Source organism: Morone saxatilis, unplaced genomic scaffold (genome assembly GCF_004916995.1).
Source record: "Morone saxatilis isolate NCDOM2014 unplaced genomic scaffold, NCSU_SB_2.0 Contig14, whole genome shotgun sequence".
In the NCBI taxonomy this organism is placed as follows: Eukaryota; Metazoa; Chordata; class Actinopteri; family Moronidae; genus Morone; species Morone saxatilis.
This window is the reverse complement of record NW_023339696.1, coordinates 22,265,960-22,274,929: the sequence shown is the minus strand read 5'-3', so window position 1 is coordinate 22,274,929 and position 8,970 is coordinate 22,265,960. Positions and strand designations below refer to the sequence as shown.

At 38.0% G+C, this 8,970-nt stretch overlaps 1 long non-coding RNA gene across 1 annotated transcript; it reads left to right on the top strand.

Moving 5' to 3' along the window:
- The first annotated feature begins 205 nt into the window (after positions 1 to 205).
- LOC118323637 lies at positions 206 to 7,046 on the top strand. The gene is made up of 2 exons (XR_004796501.1): positions 206 to 2,148; positions 6,477 to 7,046. It is a non-coding gene; the product is annotated as an uncharacterized LOC118323637 (long non-coding RNA).
- The last annotated feature ends 1,924 nt before the right edge of the window (positions 7,047 to 8,970 follow it).

Sequence of the window (8,970 nt, the reverse complement as noted above, 5' to 3'; positions counted from 1 at the left end):
ATGTAAAAGAGAGAAAAAACTTTTTATAAAAAGACTAGTAAGATAGTATATATAAGTATATATAATAATAATAATATATAAGCTATCACTATATATATTGCACAGTGTAGTTGCCTATGTAAAAGAAACTTTTGTATATAATACAAATAAGATAAATACGATAAATATATTGCACAGTGGAGTTGCATATGTGACTTCCTGTTTACATTGTTGATCGCGCTACAGATGTTTCCTAGCAACTGATTAACACATTACTAAAGTCGTCTAGATAAGATAAATAGCTAGTTAATAATAATAATAATAATAATCTTTATTTATAGAGCACTTTAAATGTATATTTATGAAGAGCTGCTGCAACACGTACAGGTTTATAATGAACATTACAGACTCACACGGTGTTTAATGATCAATATAAATGATCTTATTGTAAACGGACAGGTTTACAGATCTGGTTCTGTCTCTGTTCAGTTCCCTCGTCCTCATCCTGAGGCCTGTGAGTGAATAGAGGTGTTGTGTAATCCTGTTACGTATGCTCTCTGTGTGTTACTGAGGTCTGCAGCGGCAAGCCTGAAGCCGGAAAGTTAAAGGAAAGAGGGTGAGCGAGGAAAGTACAATCTTCTGTTTAGTTTACAGTTCTGTTTCTGGTATTTATTTTTCGGCTCGGGGAGTGAACGTCTACAGCTGCTCTGATTGGAGGCTCGTTTTCTAACTCCAGAAGCTCTTAAAAATGTCTCTGTGGCTTTGGCGGCGCTCCGTTATTGTGTTTCTGTTTAAGGAGAAGCAGAGGAGAGAAAGTGTCTCTGTGTTGAGTTTGTTTCCTCAATCTGACTCATGTCTCTCTTGGGGGCCAAATGAAGTCACAGATGAATAAATATTTCTCCGGCAGAGGGAAAAGAGTTTGATGCTGAACCTCGTCCAAGTTCCTCATTCCAGCTCCCCTCACTAAGTTTCTATAAACTCTCCCCTCAGCCCAACAGTCAGTCTGATGTTAGCTTCCACTCTCCTTTAGAGGGCTCAGGCTCAGTATCAAACCTCCGGACTGGTCCCAGTTCTGAAAACTGTTCAGATTTTTAAGGGCAACACACTCGCAGTGTGCGACGTCCCTGGAAACACGTTCGATGTAAATAAAAGTTTCTCAACGATATTAATGTACGGTGCAGAGTTGGGCTTTAGTTCTTGGTGCTGTTGACATCGCCAGTAAATACGTGAGCTCGCTAGCTAGTTAGCTGTTGGACTGTGAGAGAGCGACGGAGCAGAGGTGTAGTGGAGGTAAACCCAGGTAGACTCAGTTAATCCACCTCTTTGAATTAAAGTTCCCAGTTTAGTTGCTGTAGTCAAGACCAACTTTGTCTAGTCCAAGACCAGGAGAACTCAAGACCAAGAGTACAAAGAGGTTCAAGTCCAAATGACAGAAAGATAAAAATACTTTCACCAATGAGATGAGTTTGGCTCAGTGTCAGGACCCGGTTTCTACCTGGATTCTGAATTAAACGTGTTTTCTGAACAAGCCGAATCAGTTGGTTTGTTCTCAGTTACTTCAGTTCAAAACATATATTGTTGGACTCTGTCGAGACCAACGGCTGAGTCTGAGTCCAAATACCAACGAGTCCGAGATCTCGGGTACTACGGCTCTGGTCCAATGGCGAGGTGTTCCTTTAAACTGTGAGATTTTGGGCAACGCTGATGAAACATAACGCCGAACTCGAGGCTTTAATACGGATCTCTGCAAACCGATGGGTGACGTGACGATAGGTTCACACCTGGTTCAGATGTGTTGTTGCACTTTTGTTCACTTTGATCAGAAACTTCCAAACTGAAAACCAAATATGTGGATCTTTTAGTTCTTTACATAAGATAACACATGATATCGATCTACTCTGAGGGCTCCATACACACATTTTATATAAAGGCTTTACAGAAGACTCTGATTATAAGCATCAGCTGTGTATCAACTCCAGTCTCTTCCCTGATTCCTGGAGCATCCGAGCATGAAGCCCTCCATCCTCCTCCCTCCCTCCAGTGTTTGTGGATCAATTTACTGAATTCAAATTGTTTGTCTGACTTTATCTTTTCAGGATAGAGTTCACATCTGATTTTACCTCTCTATAATCAACCTCAGCAGACACACAGTGTGTTAGGAAGAACCTGGTAAGGTGACGTTTCTATTGAATAACCTCCCAGTAATAAAACCCTCAGTGCCCCCCCCCACATCACCCCCGACTCCTCACCCGTATGGATAGACTGATTCCTCAAATCTTCTCTGGCGTTCGCATTGCGTGTTATGCCGCCATCGTAGTTTCTCCTTCGCAGTTGGAAGTTGAGGGTGAAGCGAGGGAGTTGCAATCTGCAGCTACACCGTTAGATGACAGTAAATTGTACAGACTCGTCCTTTAAATGGAAATATTCTAGTACAAGTATGTACAGTACAAGTACAGTAAAAGTACTGTTTGAAAATGTTGAACTGGTCCTTTAAATACCACACAGTTTAATAAAAACTGTTTTAATATCTGGATCAATAACATTGTGGGGCAGTAACTTATTACTAGTAATAAGATTAATTTCTACAGTAACTGGTAGTGTAACTAATTACCAATAAATGTCAGTAATAATATTACGCTTAATTAGTTACATTACTTTTGTTTTCTCCTCCTACTGATTTGAAATCCAACAATCAATCACATCCTTGGATTCATTTTTATAATCGTGGAGTACTCCATTACTTTTGAGTTTGATTTAAACAAACTAAACTGGATTTTAATCGTCTGCATTTTGTGGAAAGTTATGTAACTAGTAGAGTAACTAGTTACTTTTGGCAGGAAGTAATGAGTAAAGCACTAATATTACTTTTGAAAAGGGTAATAAATTACTGATATTGAGCTGAAACAGTCTATCCATACTCATTAGTCCACCTGTCCTCCCTGTGATGCCTTCACTGACCTCCTTCTCCTCAGTGATCCTTTAACTCTGATACTTTAATGGGTCACATCCGTTTCCACGGTGACAGCCAGCTGTTACATCAGCAGTATTTTGGAGGACTCACTGAGGACGCTCCAGATCCAGATCCTGTCCTCTGTCCGTCTGTCCTGGAGCCTCTCAGTAAAAACCAGAACAGCCACAGCCTGAGAGATACTGGGAAGGGTCCGATGTGGGTCATGTGTTCTCAGAGGGGACGAGGCGTCTTTACAGGAAACACAAAAGATCCTATAGGAGCCTTCGTCGGGCTTTAAGAGGAAACACAAAGAACTCATTCTCCGTCTCTGAAGATGCAGAGATAAAAACAAAGATATAATACAAAGGTTCTACTAGAAACTCTTTCAATATACGACATATAACTCATTTACATACTATATATAACTATATATAACTGTTCACTATAAAACCAGATTAGTTAATTTAACTCAATGTAATGTTTAAACTGATTACATCGAAAAGTAAAACCAACTTAATTTTGTAAGTTAAAAAACCATCATTGATCAAGCTAATTTTGTAATTGTTTTTGTATTGTGAAAGTAAAAAGTTATTAATCAGGAATTTTTCTGTAAAAATTAAGTTAGTAACATTTAAAATTAATATTAAAAAAAGCTGCTTAATTGAGAATTTTATACAATTGAGTTTGATACTTTAGTACGTTTAGTGTTTATTTATTGATATTACTTGTAGTATTCTGTATTTATTATATTAAGAAATGATCGAGTACCTGAGAGAATAAAATAAAAATGTTGAGACTCATTGACTTAAATCACTTAAAGTTTTTAAGTTTTAAGACAAACTCAAACCTTAAAAAGAACAAAATATAATGTGCCGACTTTAAATAATAATCTGTTGTTATAATTAACTTTTCTTCTTTAGAAAAACTTTAATCTTTGAGTTTTAGAAACAAAAACATCCTCTAAAAATTCTCAATATTCTGACTTAATATCTCAAAATATTGACTTTGTGATACTAAATCAATATTTTAAGAAGGTTTCTCTTTATGACTTACAGTCTTTATTTTTACCCTCACATTGGCAGAAAAGGTCTTCCGTACATTTCTTCCTCCTCCGCTCTCTGACTTTCGTTTCGGTCCCAGCTGCTGAAACTGGCGCCACATATTTACATATTTACCAGTTTAATTTGTCGGGTGGGGCTCTGATTTTAGGACGCAGCTGCCAGACTTCATATCAGCCTCTTACACACATTTCACAGCAGATTCATTCATAATTACACTGATTCTTTTCTATCCAGTTGCAGGAAAACCACTTAAATAATAATATTAATATTAACATTCACCAAAATAGAAATCACAAAGTCTTCAGAGCCTCAAAACAAACAAACTGAACAGCAAATTCAGTTTTTAATCTGAGGAAATAAAGAATAAATCAGCAGTTTATTAATATTAAATGAATATTATTCTAACTATTTTAACTTAAAGTAAACAGTTAAACAGTTTCTTCTTTTATTTATTATATTTAGCTGCTAATTGTTGCTGTTTTCTGCTTCTAATAATGGAGGAGGTCGTCTTGTTGCACTTGAGCGCCCTCTGCAGGACAAATACAGTCATTACACCTGGAAACATTTTGCGTTAACTGATTAATTTTGACTTTAGTGACGTTGGTGACACTTTATCTGATATAATGTGTTATTATCAGCTCTTTAAAGGTGATTTCCGAATTATTTTTGGAGGAAAATGTGAATAAATCTGCACGTTAAACATTAAATTTGACTATTTTTGTTTAATAAAATCCAGATTCCTCAATTTCATACTAACACAACCTCACATTTGAGGTTTGGAGATACAGAATGTGGCCAAAAATATGTGGACAGCTGAGTGTTGGGTGAGTTAATCACTGTGTTTAAAGGCCTTACAGTGCCCCCCACCCCCCACACACACAAACAGCAGAATACCTGGAAACATCCTGTCAGCTGATTAGAAGATAATTAGTGTTTGTATTGAGCTCCTAATCGAATTTTAAAGGCGCTACAGACGACCCCACTGGTGTTTCCAGTTATTCTGGCTGATTAGACCTCCGCCCTGGAGTTCACCTGTGCTCTCCGGGATCAGTCAGACCTCCACAGACAGTTTCTGCCTCCGCCTGGTGCTGCTTTGGTTCTGGTTCTGGTGTCACTGAGGACCGGCCGCTCGCTTCTTTTTACTTCATTTATTTACTCCAGCTTTTGTCCAGCTGTGCCTCTCACCTGCTAACCCTGCATGCTACCTGCTAACACCTCAGCTAACGGTGAGTGCCGTCACTCTGAAGCTCTGCACTGACTCACACACTGACAGGCCTTTTTCACAGCAGCCAGTTTGACATGAAATAGTAGGGTAAACACAGGAGTTACTAATACTAATGAACAGAGTCAAGTTGCTGCTGCTGTGCATGTTGGCTCACTTTAAAGGCTCCATTTGTTATTTAGATTACTTTCTTCAGTTCTGCCCTTATCATGTTTATATCTTAAATAATAATATAAACTTTAATTATAACTATTTCATTAATTTTCTATACAGAAATGAATAAAATGCTAAGATACAGACCTACTGTATATTTTTTGTTTTTAGGTTTTCTTACGGTGTGTTCCCACCAAACGCCTCGAGTAAATATACACAGTGTAATCTGTCTCTCTGCGGCGGTTTGAGCCCAAAACAAACAGATGTTTCTGTGATTTAAAGTCAATAAACGGATCAAAATGATGATGAAATAATGACATCCAAAAGGTCTCAACTCATACTTTGTTGACACAACAAGCAAACAACTCTTAAAATGATTGTTTTCTGAATGGAGTTTGGTTGACGCAAGATATAGTAAAAAACTCTGATTACGGTACGAGTTACAGTTAGACTGAACCTCAGTGCTTCATTATAATGCTGTTTGTCACATTTTACCTTCATCTAAACATTGCAGCTTCTTTCAGTTTCTATAATATCGCAATTAATTGTGCAAATTAGCGTCTATTTGCATGTTAGCATTGTTTTGTGTATAATTTACTTTGGTGGGAACAAACTGTTTCACTCTTTAAATCAACAAGGTGTCAGGAACCAGCGGTGGAAAGATTCACTGCTTCGAGTCAGAAATCGGTTTTAATGTTATTTATTTATCAGTACATGGACTCCTGGAGGGAACTGCTGACTGAAGCTTCGCTGCTAACAGCGTCTCCGCTCATGTGAAAGGTCAAAGGTCAACGCCAGGGTCTGCACAAACTAATCTAAAGTCTGGAAACCATTTGGATTCTGTAAGAAGAAAAGTTGGATAAAGTCTGTCGGACAGATGTTAACTCTCACCTGGTGAGACGACGACGAGGAGTCTGTGGGTGCAGCTAGCACACACAAGATATTAAACATTTTCCCGCCACAACTGACCTCCGTTAAAACCGGTTTCTGACTCGTATCGGTGAATCTTTGTTTGTGGATTGTAGTAAATGATTCAAACTCACAGGTTGTTGAACAGATGTTTCAGAGAGACGTTTCCAAGCTGACGTTTGTCTTTGTGTCTTTTCCTCAGAGCGCCTGAATAAGACGTCAACCTCAGCTTCTGTAGTCGCCTCCGTTTTCTTTCTGAGGACGACGCTGAAGAATGAATCCACTGATTCTCGACTATGCAGTTTGTTTTTATTTCACCTTTTTCTGTCGTCGGAGCTGCTTGTGAATAGCAAAAAAAAACGTCTTTACACCAAAGTGCCTTCAGGAATCTGTCGTTTCTACAGTCTGATTGTGTGTTGAGGATTTTTAAAGCGAGGGGAGAGATTTCAGCCTCGAGCGGGTCGAGTTGCATCGACAGGAAGTGTGACGTTAGCGTTAGCGTTGGAGCACGGAGAGGAGATCGTGTGACTTTCTTTTTTTTTTTTGTTAAAATGATTAAACTGTGATTAAATCCAAATGAATTTCAGCCTGAGTTTAGTCTAGTCTGCGAGTTAACAGTAATCTGCTGATCTCTCACTGCTGTTCTTAGACGAACATATTTTAGGTGTAAAAGTCGAACCACAGAAGTTTAAACGTCTTCGTGTGTTTTTGAGGTTTTGAGTTCTTCTGTGTTTGGTTTTAATGTTAAATGCAATAAACGTGTGAAACCGTACAGATGTCGTTAATTGTGTTTGTTCCAGCAGGAAGTTGTTCTGTATATTCTGGATTATTAAAGTTGGCGTGTTGACGATGCAGTTTATTTTGTTTTCAGCCTCGCACAGTTCAACAGCAACTGCTGTTATTTTATTTTACATATATTGTTTTTAGCATTATTATTATTTATTTATTCATATGATTGTTTAAATACTGTGAACAGTTTAGTGTAGTTATATCAACATTTATGAATTATTTATTTGTTTAAAAACAAACAAAAAAAACAACTAAACTAAAATCAGAACGAGGTTCACGGAAACTGAGACGGATTTTGGGCCTTTTGGCTTTCCATACCTTTACTAGAGTTGTGGTTGTTTCCAGCTTTACTGCAGAATACAAGAATATAAATATAAATGATTCACAAACGAGGTGAATCAGCTTAATGTAAAATAATAAAGGTAAGTAAACATTTAACCAGTGAAAATAATAAAAAACAACAACAAGTAACACAATGTTCAAAGTTTATTATATTTATATTTAACTTTATTTAACTTATATATAACTTTTCACTGTATTAATTCAAGTGTTTCTATTGTTCTGAGTCCTGATCAGAGCCTGGAGAACTTTTATATTTTATCTTTTATCATGTTTGTCTGAGTTGTTTGATGTTTTATGAATCTTCATATAGGTAAAAATAAAGTAACTAACCTTTTATCAGAAATAATCACTTTTCAAAATAAGAATTCAAAGATTTCTTTCTTTAAATATTAATTATATATTATATATAAACATTACGACTTTAATGTTGAACTTTTTAGGACTATATAACTTTGTAAACTTTATATGGGCATGATGCAATATAAATATGTGCTTTTTACCCTGTGCCGTGTAATGCTGGACTCAGGGAGCAACGCGAGGAACTCATCATAGTATGATGTGTGCTGGTGTCGGTGCGTGCGTGTGTGTGTGTGTGTGTGTGTGCTGCGCTCTGTCGATTGAGCTTCCAGGGGTGGCAACAGGGAGCAGCTGGCAGCATCTTCCTGCTGCTGAGAGAACCGAGGAGGCGGCGCGGGGACGCGCGGGCCCAGGGTGACGAAAGGACAACTGAACAAGATTGGGATGAAGCTAGTACCTGAGCTCTATTCCGCTGAGATGCCGTTACGCCGCGGCGTGTTTTTTAGCAACGCCGGAAGATCTCACATAGCACGACGGGTTGAGCCAAATGTAATATAACATATAATCTCTTTATTGGTTAGTATTTATGAATCTAATATAATATAGTCCTTTGTTTCTATTATTATCTTGTTATTTCTGATTTCTGTAGTATAGATTCTGCAAGTCTTGGAGTCGACATAACTTTCCATCACCGAACATAAAAGCGTAGACTCGTGCGCATGAAGAACTGTGGTTCAAGAGTTGAGGTGAAGTGCCATATCAGAAGGCTTGTAAATTCAGAGTCTTACAGGTTATATAATCGAGCTGTGTCACTAACCTGCGATAATGTTGAACTTATGAAGTTAAATAACTGGAACGGTTCGATTAGGTTGGCCAGGATGATATTGGAATGCGTCTGGTGAAGGTCGTGTCACCTCGTCTGTTTTTGGTTGATAATAGTGGTGCTATTTTCCCGAGCCAGTACAGGCTACAACACTTGATGTGCAGTGAGAGTTTCATGGAAGAATGAGATTGAAGGGCAAAGGTGAATCAGATTGTAAGATGCAGGAGCTAGTAGGTGATTTGCAGTTTAACTCTGGCTTTATATGATTTCTAGACTGGCACCTTGTGCTCGCATCTGGTTACTGGTAATTTAGTGAGAGTATAGTGTTTTGTGAGTGCGATCTGTTCTAAAGAATGACTGACAGAGGAGCAAGTGTCATTTATTTGACACGATCAAACAGGTGGAGTTCGGTGTAGTCAAGTGCTAGGTAGTCAGATAGAGTCTT